Source organism: Pseudorca crassidens, chromosome 19, assembly GCF_039906515.1.
Source record: "Pseudorca crassidens isolate mPseCra1 chromosome 19, mPseCra1.hap1, whole genome shotgun sequence".
Lineage (NCBI taxonomy): Eukaryota > Metazoa > Chordata > Mammalia > Artiodactyla > Delphinidae > Pseudorca > Pseudorca crassidens.
The window spans coordinates 40,989,013-41,003,576 of record NC_090314.1 but is presented as its reverse complement, the minus strand read 5'-3'; the positions used below and the strand labels follow the sequence as shown (position 1 = coordinate 41,003,576).

Below are 14,564 nucleotides of genomic sequence, written 5' to 3'. Positions count from 1 at the left end.
CGGGCCCAGCCGCTCCGCGGCATGTGGGATCTTCCCGGACCGGGGCAAAAACCCATGTCCCCTGCATCGGCAGGCGGACTCTCAACCACTGCGCCACCAGGGAAGCCCTGGGGTTGATTTTTAAACTTATTTTAAAATTTTTATCAAAGTAATCACTCAAAAAAATCATAACATAGTTTTACAAGTTAAATATACTGCAAGGTTTATAAAAAAGCAGCCATCCTCTGCCTGCTCCATCCCATCTGAGTCCCATACCTGAGACAAAAGTGTTCCTTTTAGCTGTTCCTCTTCCCCTTCCCCTTGTATTCTTCTTCTTTTTTAAAAATTTATTATTTTTAAAAAAATTTTAATTTATTTTTTATACAGCAGGTTGTTATTAGTCATCCATTTTCTACACATCAGTGTATAATGTCAATCCCAATCTCCCAGTTCATCACAGCACCACCCTCACCCCCCGCCGCTTTCCCCCCTTGGTGTCCATACGTTTGTTCTCTGCATCTGTGTCTCAATTTCTGCCCTGCAAACCGGTTCATCTGTACCATTTTTCTAGGTTCCACATATATGCATTAATATACAATATTTGTTTTTATCTTTCTGACTTACTTCACTCTGTATGACAGTCTCTAGACCCATCCACGTCTCTACAAATGACCCAATTTCGTTCCTTTTTATGGTTGAGTAATATTCCATTGTATATATGTACCACATCTTCTTTATCCATTCGTCTGTCAATGGGCATTTAGGTTGCTTCCATGTCCTGGTTATTGTAAATAGAGCTGCAATGAACATTGTGATACATGACTCTTTTTGAATTATGGTTTTCTCAGGGTATATGCCCAGTAGTGGGATTGCTGGGTTGCATGGTAATTCTATTTTTAGTTTTTTAAGGAACCTCCATACTGTTCTCCATAGTGGCTGTATCAATTTATATTCCCACCAACAGTGCAAGAGGGCTCCCTTTTCTCCACACCCTCTCCAGCATTTATTGTTTGTAGATTTTTTGATGATGCCCATTCTAACTGGTGTGAAGTGATACCTCATTGTAGTTTTGATTTGCATTTCTCTAATAATTAGTGATGTTGAGCAGCTTTTCATGTGCTTCTTGGCCATCTGTATGTCTTCTTTGGAGAAATGTCTATTTAGGTCTTCAGCCCATTTTTGGATTGGGTTTTTTTTTTTTTAATATTGAGCTGCATGAGCTGTTTATATATTTTGGAGATTAATCCTTTGTCCGTTGATTTGTTTGCAAATATTTTCTCCCATTCTGAGGGTTGTCTTTTCGTCTTGTTTATGGTTTCCTTTGCTGTGCAAAAGCTTTTAAGTTTCATTATGTCCTATTTGTTTATTTTTGTTTTTATTTCCATTACTCTAGGAGGTGGATCAAAAAAGATCTTGCTGTGATTTATGTCAAAGAGTGTTCTTCCTATGTTTTCCTCTAAGAGTTTTATCGTGTCTCGTCTTACATTTAGGTCTCTAATCCATTTTGAGTTTATTTTTGTGTATGGTGTCAGGGAGTGTTCTAATTTCATTCTTTTACATGTAGCTGTCCACTTTTCCCAGCACCACTTACTGAAGAGACTGTCTTTTCTCCATTGTATATCCTTGCCTACTTTGTCATAGATTAGTTGACCGTAGATGCATGGGTTTATCTCTGGGCTTTCTATCTTGTTCCATTGATTTATGTTTCTGCTTTTGTGCCAGGACCATACTGTCTTGATTACTGTAGCTTTGTAGTATAGTCTGAAGTCAGGGAGTCTGACTCCTCCAGCTCCATCTTTTTCCCTCAAGACCGCTTTGGCTATTCGGGGTCTTTTGTGTCTCCATACAAATTTTAAGATTTTTTGTTCTAGTTCTGTAAAAAATGCCATTGGTAATTTGATAGGGATTGCATTGAATCTGCAGATTGCTTTGGGTAGTATAGTCATTTTCACAATATTGATGCTTCCAATCCAAGAACATGGTATATCTCTCCATCTGTTGGTATCATTTTTAATTTCTTCCATCAGTGTCTTATAGTCTTCTGCATACAGGTCTTTTGTCTCCCTAGGTAGGTTTATTCTTTTCTTTTTTTTCTAAATTTATTTGTTATTTATTTTTATTTTTGGCTGTGTTGGGTCTTTGTTGTTGTGTGCAGGCTTCTCACTGCAGTGGCTTCTCTTGTTGAGGAGCACAGGCTCTAGGTGCGTGGGCTTCAGTAGTTGTGACACGCAGGCTCAGCAGTTGTGGCCCACGAGCTCTAGCGCACAAGCTCAGTAGTTGTGGCACACAGACTTAGTTGCTCCGTGGCATGTGGGATCTTCCTGGGCCAGGGCTCGAACCCGTGCCCCTGCATAAGCAGGCGGATTCTTAACCACTACGCCACCAGGGAAGCCTCGGTAGGTTTATTCTTAGGTATTTTGTTCTTTTTGTTGCAATGGTAAATGGGAGTGTTTCCTTAATTTCTCTTTCAGATTTTTCATCATTAGTGTATAGGAATGCAAGAGACTTCTGCGTATTAATTTTGTATTCTGCAACTTTACCAAATTCATTGATTAGCTCTAGTAGTTTTCTGGTGGCATCTTTAGGATTCTCTATGTATAGTATCATGTCATCTGCAAACAGTGACAGTTTTACTTCTTCTTTTCCAATTTGGCTTCCTTTTATTTCTTTTTCTTCTCTGATTGCTGTGGCTAGGACTTCCAAAACTATGTTGAACAATAGTGGTGAGAGTGGACATCCTTGTCTTGCTCTTGATCTTAGAGGAAATGCTTTCAGCTTTTCACCATTGAGAATGATGTTTGCTGTGGGTTTGTCGTATATGGCCTTTATTATGTTCAGGTAGGTTCCCTCTATGCCCACTTTCTGGAGAGTTTTTATCATAAATGGGTGTTGAATTTTGTCAAAAGGTTTTTCTGCATCTACTGAGATGATCATATGGTTTTTATTCTTCAATTTGTTAATATGGTTTATCACATTGATTGATTTGCATATATTAAAGAATCCTTGCATCCCTGGGATAAATCCCACTTGATCATGGTGTATTATCCTTTTAATGTGTTGTTGGATTCTGTTTGCTAGTATTTTGTTGAGGATTTTTGCATCTATATTCATCAGTGGTATTGGTCTGTAATTTTCTTTTTTTGTAGTATCTTTGTCTGGCTTTGGTATCAGGGTGATGGTGGTCTCACAGAATGAGTTTGGGAGTGTCCATTCCTCTGCAATTTTTTGAAAGAGTTTGAGAAGGATGGGTGTTAGCTCTTCTCTAAATGTTTGATAGAATTCACCTGTGAAGCCATCTGGTCCTGGACTTTTGTTTGTTGGAAGATTTTTAATCACAGTTTCAATTTCATTGCTTGTGATTGGTCTGTTTCATATTTTCTATTTCTTCCTGGTTCAGTCTTGGAAGGTTATACCTTTCTAAGAATTTGTCCATTTCTTCCAGGTGGTCCATTTTATTGGCATACAGTTGCTTGTAGCAGTCTCTTAGGATGCTTTGTATTTCTGCGGTGTCTGTTGTAACTTCTCCTTTTTCATTTCTAATTTTATTGATTTGAGTCCTCTCCCTCTTTTTCTTGATGAGTCTGGCTAATGGTGTATCAATTTTGTTTATCTTCTCAAAGAACCAGCTTTTAGTTTTATTGACCTTTGCTATTGTTTTCTTTGTTTCTATTTCATTTATTTCTGCTCTGACCTTTATGATTTCTTTCTTTCTGCTAACTTTGGGTTTTGTTTGTTCTTCTTTCTCTACTTCCTTTAGGTGTAAGGTTAGATTGTTTATTTGAGATGTTTCTTGTTTCGTGAGGTAGGCTTGTATAGCTATAAACTTCCCTCTTAGAACTGCTTTTGCTGCATCCCATGGGTTTTGGATCATCGTGTTTTCGTTGTCATTTGTCTCTAGGTATTTTCTGATTTCCTCTTTGATTTCTTCAGTGATCTCTTGGTTATTTAGTAACATATTGTTTAGCCTCCATGTGTTTGTGTGTTTTACGTTTTTTTCCTCTGTAATTCATCTTTTTTTTTAATTAACTAATTTTTTTGGCTGCCTTGGGTCTTTGTTGCTGCGCGCGGGCTTTCTCTAGTTGTGGCAAGTGGGGGCTACTCTTCGTTGCACTTCGCGGGCTTCTCATTGGGTGGCTTCTCTGTTGCAGAGCATGGGCTTTAGGCACATGGCCTTCAGTAGTTGTGGCATTTGGGCTCAGCAGTTTTGGCTCGCAGGCTCTAGAGCACAGGCTCCATCATTGTGGCACACGGGTTTAGTTGCTCCGCGGCATGTGGGATCTTCCCGAACCAGGGCTTGAACCCGTGTCCCCTGCACTGGCAGGTGGATTCCTAACCACTGTGCCACCAGGGAAGTCCTGTAATTCATTCCTAATCTCATAGCATTGTGGTCAGAAAAGATGCTTGATATGATTTCAATTTTCTTAAATTTACTGTGGCTTGATTTGTGACCCAAGATGTGATCTATCCTGGAGAATGTTCCATGCGCACTTGAGAAGAAAGTGTAATCTGCCATTTTTGGATGGAATGTCCTATAAATAGCAATTAAATCTATCTGGTCAATTGTGTCATTTAAAGCTTCTGTGTCCTTATTTATTTTCATTTTGGATGATCTGTCCATTGGTGTAAGTGAGGTGTTAAAGTCCCCCACTTACTGTCGACTTCCTCTTTTATAGCTGTTAGCAGTTGCCTTATGTATTGAGGTGCTCCTATGTTGGGTGCATATATATTTATAATTGTTACATCTTCTTCTTGGATTGATCCCTTGACCATTATGTAGTGTCCTTCCTTGTCTCTTGTAACATCCTTTATTTTAAAGTCTATTTTATCTGATATGAGTATTGCTACTCCAGCTTTCGTTAGATTTCCGTTTGCATGGAATATCTTTTTTCATCCCCTCATTTTCAGTCTGTATGTGTCCCTAGGTCTGAAGTGGGTCTCCTGTAGATAGCATACAGATGGGTCTTGTTTTTGTATCCATTCAGCAAGCCTGTGTTTTTTGGTTGGAGCATTTAATCCATTCACGTTTAAGGTAATTATCAGTATGTATGTTCCTATGACCATTTTCTTAATTGTTTTGCGTTTGTTTTTGTAGGTCCTTTTCTTCTCTTGTGTTTCCCACTTAGAGAAGTTCCTTTAGCATATGTTGTAGAGCTGGTTTGGTGGTGCTGAATTCTCTTAACTTTTGCGTGTCTGTAAAGCTTTTGATTTCTCCATTGAATCTGAATGAGATCCTTGCTGGGTAGAGTAATCTTGGTTGTAGGTTCTTCCCTTTCATCACTTTAAATATGCCATGCCACTTCCTTCTGGCTTGTAGAGTTTCTGCAGAGAAATCAGCTGCTAACCTTATGGGAGTTCCCTTGTATGTTATTTGTCATTTTTCCCTTGCTGCTTTCAATAATTTTTCTTTGTTTTTAATTTTTGCCAGTTTGATTACTATGTGTCTCGGCGTGTTTCTCCCAGGGTTTATCCTGTATGGGACTCTCTACGCTTCCCAGACTTGGATGGCTATTTCCTTTCCCATGTTAGGGAAGTTTTCGACTATAATCTCTTCAAATATTTTCTCGGGTCCTTTCTCTCTCTCTTCTCCTTCTGGGACCCCTTTAATGCGAATGTTGTTGCTTTTAATGTTGTCCCAGAGGTCTCTTAGGCTGTCTTCATTTCTTTTTATTCTTTTTTGTTTATTGTGTTCCACAGCAGTGAATTCCACCGTTCTGTCTTCCAGGTCACTTATCTGTTCTTCTGCCTCAGTTACTCCGCTATTGATTCCTTCTAGTGTATTTTTCATTTCAGTTATTGTATTGTTCATCTCTGTTTGTTTGTTCTTTAATTCTTCTAGGTCATTGTTAAACGTTTCTTGCATCTTCTCGTTCTTTGCCTCCATTCTTTTTCTGAGGTCCTGGAACATCTTCACTATCATTATTCTGAATTCTTTTTCTGGAAGGTTGCCTATCTCCACTTCATTTAGTTGTTTTTCTGGGGTTTTACCTTGTTCCTTCATCTGGTACATAGCCCTTTGCCTTTTCATCTTGTCTATCATTCTGTGAATGTGGTTTTTGTTCCTCAGGCTGCAGGATTGTAGTTCTTTTTGCTTCTGCTGCCTGCACTCTCCTCGATGAGGCTATCTAAGAGGCTTGTGCAGGTTTCCTGATGGGAGGGGCTGGTGGTGGGTAGAGCTGGCTGTTGCTCTGGTGGGCAGAGCTCAGTAAAACTTTAATCCGCTTGACTGCTGATGGGTGGGGCTGGGTTCCCTCCCTGTTGGTTGTTTGGCCTGAGGCAACCCAACACTGGAGCCTACCTGGGCTCTTTGGTGGGGCTAATGGTGGACTCGGGGAGGGCTCACGCCAAGGAGTACTTCCCAGAAGTTCTGCTGCCAGTGTCCTTGTCCCCACGGTGAGCCACAGCTACTCCCCGCCTCTGCAGGAGACCCTCCAACACTAGCAGGTAGGTCTGGTTCAGTCCCCCCTGGGGTCACTGCTCCTTCCCCTGGGTCCCAATGTGCACACTACTTTGTGTGTGCCCTCCAAGAGTGGAGTCTCTGTTTCTCCCAGTCCTGTCAAAGTCCTGCAATCAAATCCCACTAGCCTTCAAAGTCTGATTCTCTAGGAATTCCTCCTCCCATTGCTGGATCCCCTGGTTGGGAACTCTGACGTGGGGCTCAGAACCTTCACTCCAGTGGGTGGACGTCTGTGGTATAAGTGTTCTCCAGTCTGTGAGTCACCCACCCAGCAATTATGGGATTTGATTTAACTGTGATTGCACCCCTCCTACCGTCTCATTGTGGCTTCTCCTTTGTCTTTGGATGTGGGGTATCTTTTTTGGTGAGTTCCAGTGTCTTCCTGTCAATGTTTGTCCAGCAGCTAGTTGTGATTCTGGTGTTCTCGCAAGAGGGAGTGAGAGCACGTCCTTCTATTCCACCATCTCGGTTCCTAAACCCCTTCCCCTTGTATGTAGTTTCATATTTCTAAACAATTTGATTATATTTCCTTTTTTTTTGGCCATGCCGCATGGCATGTGGGATCTTAGTTCTCCAACCAGGGACTGAACCTGGGCCCTCAGCAGTGAAAGCACCGAGTCTTAACCACTGGACCACCGTGGAAGTCCCTGTGATTGTATTTCTATTTCTTGACTTTTTTTTTTTCAATTTTAGATAGTACCACTTGTCTCCCACTATAGTTTTCTTACCTTATTGCTCCCAACTCTTCCTTCATCCTCCCCATATAGTTGTATCACTTTTTTGTTAAGTGATTTATTGCTTACACTATTATGACTATAATACGTAATTCACAACTATTTCTATCATTCCTCTGCTATTGTCTCTCTTCCATTTTCTCTCCTTATGGATTTATTCTTTTAAAAAAATTATTTAGGGAATTCCTTGGCAGTCCGATGGTTAGGACTCTGTGCTTTCACTGCCGAGGGCCTAGCTTCAATCTCTGGTCGGGGAACTAAGATCACACAAGCCGCGTGGTGTGGCCAAATCAATCAATTAATTAATTATAAAAAATTATTTTACTTTCATTTTAGTAGAATTTCAGAAAGAAACGGTGATAAGTGCCACCATGTTTTACTTGACATCTGAATAGATATATTTATACTTTTTTGTATTTATAAAAGAGGAAATTATGCCTCTGAGAGGTCAAGTTATTTGTCTAAGATCACCTAACTATTAAATGACAGAAGCAATGTTTGACTTCAGGCCTGCCTGACTCCAAAGCTCATGGTCTATTTCTACTATGACAAATGACATTCCAAAATAATTAAAACTCAATTATTCCTGTAACCACATACCTTTTTGCATCAGTTTTGTACCTTGCATTTTAAGTAGGAAAATCATAGTAGCTTTATTTTGTATTGCCCAAACTTCTGACCCGTGGAAATAATGTAAACTACTACAAGTACCAGTAAATAAACTTAACCACATTAATTATCTCAAATTAAGCAAGGGAGGAGAGACAGTAAAATTCAATTAACCAGAAAAAGAGAGGAATAAAACAAAATCATGAAGACAAAGAAAAATAAATGAAAGGATATCCTCTGTGGTAGTGGTCAATTTGTTTTTCTGAAATACCCCTGACCCTAGCCCTTCTGGGCACATGACAGACCTGCACTTTCTGACCCTGCCCCCTCCCCTGTAGTTGGGTGGGGCTGTGTGACTATTTCCAGCCAGTACAGCTGAGTAGAAGTGATACATGGAAGAGCAATATGAGACCCTCCAGACCTCTCTTCCCTCTGAGACAGGGACCAGCGATCCTTAAGGTGATGACTGCTCTGACTGCTATCAACCTGGGACACCAAGTAACAAAATGACCCACAGGATATGCATAAGGCTGTGGATCTTTAAATTTTTTTGTTTTTTATTTAATTTGAAGGAGAGCATGTTTTCAAAGCCACTGAGATTTTTTTTTTTTTTAAATACATCTTTACTGGAGTATAATTGCTTCACAATGCTGTTAGGTGTTAGTTTCTGTTGTACAACAAAGTGAATCAGCCATATGCATACATATATCCCTGTATCTCCTCCCTCTTGAGCCTCCCTCCCACCCTCCTTATCCCACCCCTCTAGGTGGTCGAAAAGCACTGAGCTGATCTCCCTGTGCTATGCTGCTGCTTCCCACTACAAAGCCACTGAGATCTTGTGTTGTTTACTACTGCAGCATAACCTGGCCTCTCCTAGCTGATACAGGTGGAATCCAGAAGTGTGGTGCTGCCTCACCAAAAAACCTAAAATATATGGTGAAGGCTTAGGAGCTGGGTAGAAGGAGGCAAGGAAAAAGTTATCAGAGGCTAAAAGGAGAGCAGCTCATATTGCACGGTGTTGACGAGAGTTAATATGCCATAAAAACTTATAGCTCTAGTGGGAAAATGGACTATTAAAAGAGTGTGTTGGTTACTCTTGGCTGTATTTGACAAATTATTATTTGAAAAGGATGAATTCAGAAAAGAATCAGTCAGTTTCCAATCCTAAAAAAAGGAGTCCAGAAGGTCAGTGATTTGTAGGGTTAGAAGAAGCAGGTGCTTAACACACAACTGAGAAGGTCTCTGAGCTACAAATGCCGATCAGAATTCAGTCTTGAGGCAAGGATCAAGCGAAAGTTTTGGCCTTCACAACCACTGATAAAACCTCCCAACTGATTAAGGTAGCGCTGAATAAAATAGCTTTTCTAAAAAGAGACTAAAGAGAGGTTCTCTCACCAAAGCAGTCTCTTAGTCTGTTTTGCTACAAAGCATGTTTCTTTGATGTGAATTAGTTCAAATGCTATTAGTAAACAGGGAAATGATGTCAATATAACACAGAAGTCATGTTGGTTTATACGAAATTTTCCTGTTCGAAGTGATCAGGAGAAAGCTTTCCCAAATTAAAAAGAAAGCTTTAGCAATATATGAAAACACTAAGAAAAATGCTAAGCATCCCACTTCTGTACCTTCCTTTAATGCACGTTGTGGCTGGTTCAGCTGCTTCATGAACCACTGCACTTTCCACTTTATATCTGGTGAAGTTGAGGGTATATGTTTTTCCTCCTGTGTTTAAAAAAGAAAGAAAGTTTTTGATTGCTGAAGCATACACCATACCATAGATCAAATTTTTACTGTAATGAAATTAGTCCTATTATACGTAAATATCTTCAACACCCCAAAATCTCAGAGGAGGAAACAAGCACCCAGGGGACTGAGTCTGTAAAGCTCCAACCAACTGATGCTGAGTGCACACGCCGCTGGAGATTTAATATGCTACTGTTTTTATTTTAATTAATTTTGCTTTTATTAGTGCACTGGTTACAGTGTTCCACAGCTTTTGAGTGGTCTGCCCAATCCTGTTTTTCCCATAAGCCCTGTTTATTTTAGTGTGCAATTTTGCAGAATTCAGGAAAGCATATACGGCATTATGGCAGAAATACCTGTATTCAAAATTAAGTCAAGGAAGAAGTATGAGACCAACAAGGCAGAGTTATGCAGCAAATCTATGAAGTATGGCTAGAAAAGACTGGTGGACGTGGCTAGGGCACATGGAGCTGACTGGAAACAAATAAGTAAAAATCCAACTAAGTTTTTGAGAGTTATACTGCCAAAACGACCACCAGCCTGGGCTTGAGAGCCTATGACTATTCAAGCCTTCTTAAAATGATCTTTGGGGTCCCAGGCATCTACGGCAGGAAGTGGACTAAGAAAGCTGTTCGTCCCCTTAAAGGGGTATATTCCTCATTGTCCATTTGGGATACAGCCAAGGAACATAATAGGAAAAAGAGGAGGAGGAGGTCCAATAAGATGGAGCTACGGGAGCAAAGAAAGAACAGACAAGTGAGCTAAGGAGCCAAGTCTGGGTCTCTTCGAGAACATTCCCCATCCCTGGAGGGGTCCTCTCAATGACTGCTCAGAGGAACTGCAGAATTTGCTGCAGTCCACTGACTGCTATATGTCTCCTGTTCTTCCCCCTTTCAAATGGGAGTGTTTCTTTTTATCATCCTGTCGCTAGTCACCACTGTATATTGTATGTGACGGCAGCCAATCATTTGCCAATTTCTTTCACAAATCTATGGATCAGAAAGAGCAACATCTGGGCCTGATGTAGAGACTATTATGTGCATCATCTCCTCACGGACAGACCACCAGTCATCACATCCTTGCATCACTCAGAGATCCTGGACTTCAAGCTTGATGCCATGATTTGATAGGACCTTGGGGTTCCCTACTTGGGGAGAAAGTGAGTGTATTTTGCCTGTGAGAGAGGGTAGATCGACTATCTGGTGACCAAAAGAACAGTGCTGTTTATTATATATTTTCAGCTGTCTCCCTGGTACCGGCAGTGTTGTGCTTCCTGGCCCTGCCTAGTTACATGGGACTACATGACTAGATCTGGCCATCATGTTGCGAAATAAGCAACGTGAATCACTTCTGAGCTAGTGAGAGACCCTCCAGACTTCGTTTCCCTCTTAGCACGGTGACCAATAGTGTACAAGAAGGTGGTGGTTCCATCAGCCTGGATCACTGAGTAACACGGGCAGAGCTCCCCTGCTCATCTATCATGGCCATGTAGTGAGAAACAAATCCTTCACTGTTTAAGCCACCTAGACTGGGAGGTGGTTTGTTGCTGCAGCATAACCTAGCTAATGCAGTTCTTTATGAATATGTATACGTATTACATATATCAATGGTCTCAGTCTTAAGCTAGACAGCAGAGACAGAATTGCTAGGTGAAAAGTTTAAAAATCAGACAGATGAAGGGATCAATTCACATGGGAATTCTCTACTTAACAAGTTTGAAAATAAGACTTTTCCTTATTTAAAAAATGACAATTAAAGTGCTGTATTCTATTTTTTGGGGGGGGAGGGGCGCGCCGCCCTGCGTGGCTTGTGGGATCTTAGTTTTCCGACCAGGGACTGAACCCGGGCCCCGGCAGTGAGAGCGCTGAGTCCTAACCACTGGACCACTTGGAAAGCTGCCCTTTTTTGCTTTATATGATTTTAAATGATGTACACATATATAGGATTACCATATGAACCTGCAGTGGAAGAGCTGAGTCTTAAGCACTGGACCACCAGGGAAGTCCACCCATATGAACCTGAAAGTGACATCTCACCACTATTAAAATCAGGAAGGCTCATAGAAACACCAGTAAATCACACTGTCACAACAGAAGACACAATCTAACTGTTCACTTTGAGACACATATGGGCATTCTGCCCACATTTTACTTTCTTCATTTGGTTTTGGCACCTTTTCCCTTGTCTGAGTTTTGGTAATAATCTTTCTTTAGTCTCTTTCCAGAAAACTTAAAATATCTCCTAAGGGCACAACAGAGTAACCTTTACAATACCAAAACCGCATTAGGGAAATTAGAACCTTCCATGTTCCATTATCCAACTCTTCATGCGTATCCTCAGTTCTAACTTACTTATTACAAATCATCTTAGTTTTTTAGAAGACTCTCTAAGTGAATGTATTGAGCTCTAAGAACCTGAAGGTAGACAGAAGAGGCAAATAAGAAATAACCCTCAGTGATATTTAAAGCTGTTTAAATGCATCTCTCTATGGTATTAAAACAACACAAGTTCATCTGTTCTTAAAGATAATTGTCTGAAGTGTCATAAAATAAATTCCAAAACGAAGTGGGTCATTCCTTAGTGTCTTGCTACAATTAGTGTACACAACTTGGGAGAAAACGTGGTGTGTATGTCAGGGGTTCACCAGCTGAGAAGCAGTCAGTCCTAGTACTGTAAAAGCTGGACCAGCTACTGGGAAGAAAATACAGTTTTTTAAAAAAAGTTAGAACATATGACAGCATATATACAGATAGTAAAGTACAGCTTCCAGAATGTGCTTTTTTTCAATGCCATTTTTTCCCCACGTGGACCACAAAATAAGTTTACGCAGTCTTCAAGAGTGTTTATTAGTTTTAAAAGGAAAACAATTTTGTTCCCTGAGAAGTTTTAATAGTTACTTTCAAAAAATTTAGTTTTTTTCTATTAAAATATGTACCTATGCATCCTCCTTGTATGTTAAAAAGACACTACTTTGGACGAGTCTTTGCAAGTTGAAAAGGCAGCCTGGTAAGGTATATCAGTCTGATACCTCTGCTTATTCCACTCCTTCAGAGCCATGGCCCCTGACCTCTTTCCAAAGCTCAAACCACCCATGTACTGCCAGACCCTGGTCCTGCTGAATGGAGAGGTTTCTAAAGCATACAACTACCTATGAGGATCAGGCCAGAACTAAAACCACCAAGAAATGGAAAGAATCAAGGAGGGAAAGATAAATGCCTATCAGCAAAGTTCTTTCAGAAAGAAAAAAAGATCCACTAGGAAGAACGGACAGGATGACACTTGGGTCTGTGACAGCAATGCACTGGTCTGATACTTTAGTCAAAGCTTTCCTGCTTTTGCTGAAGGCTACTCACTTTTTTCTCATTAGGAAACTATGTCAGTGATACATTTGTCAAATAACAACTAATCTCAAAGTCTTTGGATGGTCAGGTAATTATTTAACAACTACTGTGTGCTTACTATGAGTAAAAAAAAAAACCAAAAACTAGAAATCTGAAAGTTTGGAAGAGGCACTGCATGCAGGTGGGAAAATCAGTAGAAGTTTTGTGAAGGATAGTACATTTCAGGAAAACTTCAAGGGCAGGCAGGTTTTAGACTGGCAGAAATGAAGGCAGAAAAGGTCACTTCTAGTAAAGTGAAATTCGAATGGGGTAATAGTGAGGTATATTCTTAAACAAGAGACCGTGTAAGCTGTTTAGTTTTGCTAGCATATAGGGCTTGAGGAAGGGACAGGTGGCAAGATAGGTGAGTTATTTATTTTATTTTTAAAATAAATTTATTTATTTATTTATTTTTGGCTGTGTTGGGGATCTTCATTGCTGCGCACGGGCTTTCTCTAGTTGCGGCAAGCGGGGTCTACTCTTTGTTGTGGTGCGCGGGCTTCTCATTGTGGTGGTCTCTCCTATCGCGAAGCATAGGCTCTAGGCGCGCGGGCTTCAGTAGATGCAGCACGCGAGCTCAGTAGCTGTGGCTCACGGGCTCTAGAGCGCAGGCTCAGCAGTTGTGGCGCACGGGCTTAGTTGCTCCGTGGCATGTGGGATCTTCCCAGACCAGGGCTCGAACCTGTGTCCCCTGCATTGGCAGGTGGACTCCCAACCACTGAGCCACCAGGGAAGTCCCAATAGGTGAGTTATTGCCATATCGTGGCCAACCTTGAAGGCTGGACTGAAGAGTTTGTAGTTAATATGGATGACAAGATAGAGCATCAAAGGTTTTTAAGGAAGGAACTAATATAATTAGAGTTGTGTTTTAGGGGTCAAATTACATGACGGCAAACAATTGTAGACCTATATGTAAGTATATCTTTGAAACATATATATGATAAAACAGATATACAATTAAGCAAAATGGAATAAACTTAAAATAAGTAAAGAAATTGAAGTAGAAAAGGAGTAGGAAAATAATACCAGGAATTAGGATAAAAACAAAATAAAAGCACAAACGATTTTACACTAAATCCTATATTAGTACTGACTAAAATAAAATTTAAAATATCCAAATTGTAATTCTAAAAAGTTCTCTACAAGAATGCATTCCTTATGAAATAATTAATTTCCCCACCTAGTAATTAAACTGAGTTTAAGACTCATGTCCACACTAAAACCTTAATTTTGTTTTTTTGATAATACAGTAGGTTCTACTTTCAGTAGGCCTAAAATAAATGAAACCTCACCATGTCCTGTCTTTTCCTTAAAAACAATCTGTAAGAGCAGCCACTATGGAAAACAATATGGAGATTCCTCAAATAATTAAAAATAGAACTACCATTCGATCCAGCAATTCCACTCCTGGGTATATATCCAAAGAAAACTCCTATGTTCAACGTAGCATTATTTACAATAGCCAAGAAATGTAAGCAACCTAAGTGTCCATCAACAGTTGAATGGAGGGACTTCCCTGGCGGTCCACTGGTTAAGACTCTGCGCTTCCATGGCAGGGGGGCACAGGTCCAATCCCTTCTCAGGGAACTAAGATCCCGCATGCCGTGCGGTGCGGCCAAAAAAAAAAAGATGAATAGATAAAGAAGATACAGTGTGTATGCATAC

The 14,564-nt window shown here is 40.4% G+C and overlaps 1 protein-coding gene across 4 annotated transcripts in view; it reads right to left on the bottom strand.

The window, feature by feature from the left end:
* The window catches only part of ZNF652 (zinc finger protein 652), a 71,582-nt gene that overhangs the window by 24,389 nt on the left and 32,629 nt on the right, over positions 1-14,564 (bottom strand). For 3 of the 4 annotated variants that reach the window (XM_067715012.1, XM_067715010.1, XM_067715009.1), the window contains exon 2: positions 9,402-9,498. The exons of the other annotated variant lie outside the window; for it this stretch is intronic. The gene's annotated coding sequence lies outside the window, so the exon portion shown is untranslated. The remainder of the gene's footprint in view (positions 1-9,401; positions 9,499-14,564) is intronic. 4 annotated transcript variants of the gene reach the window in all.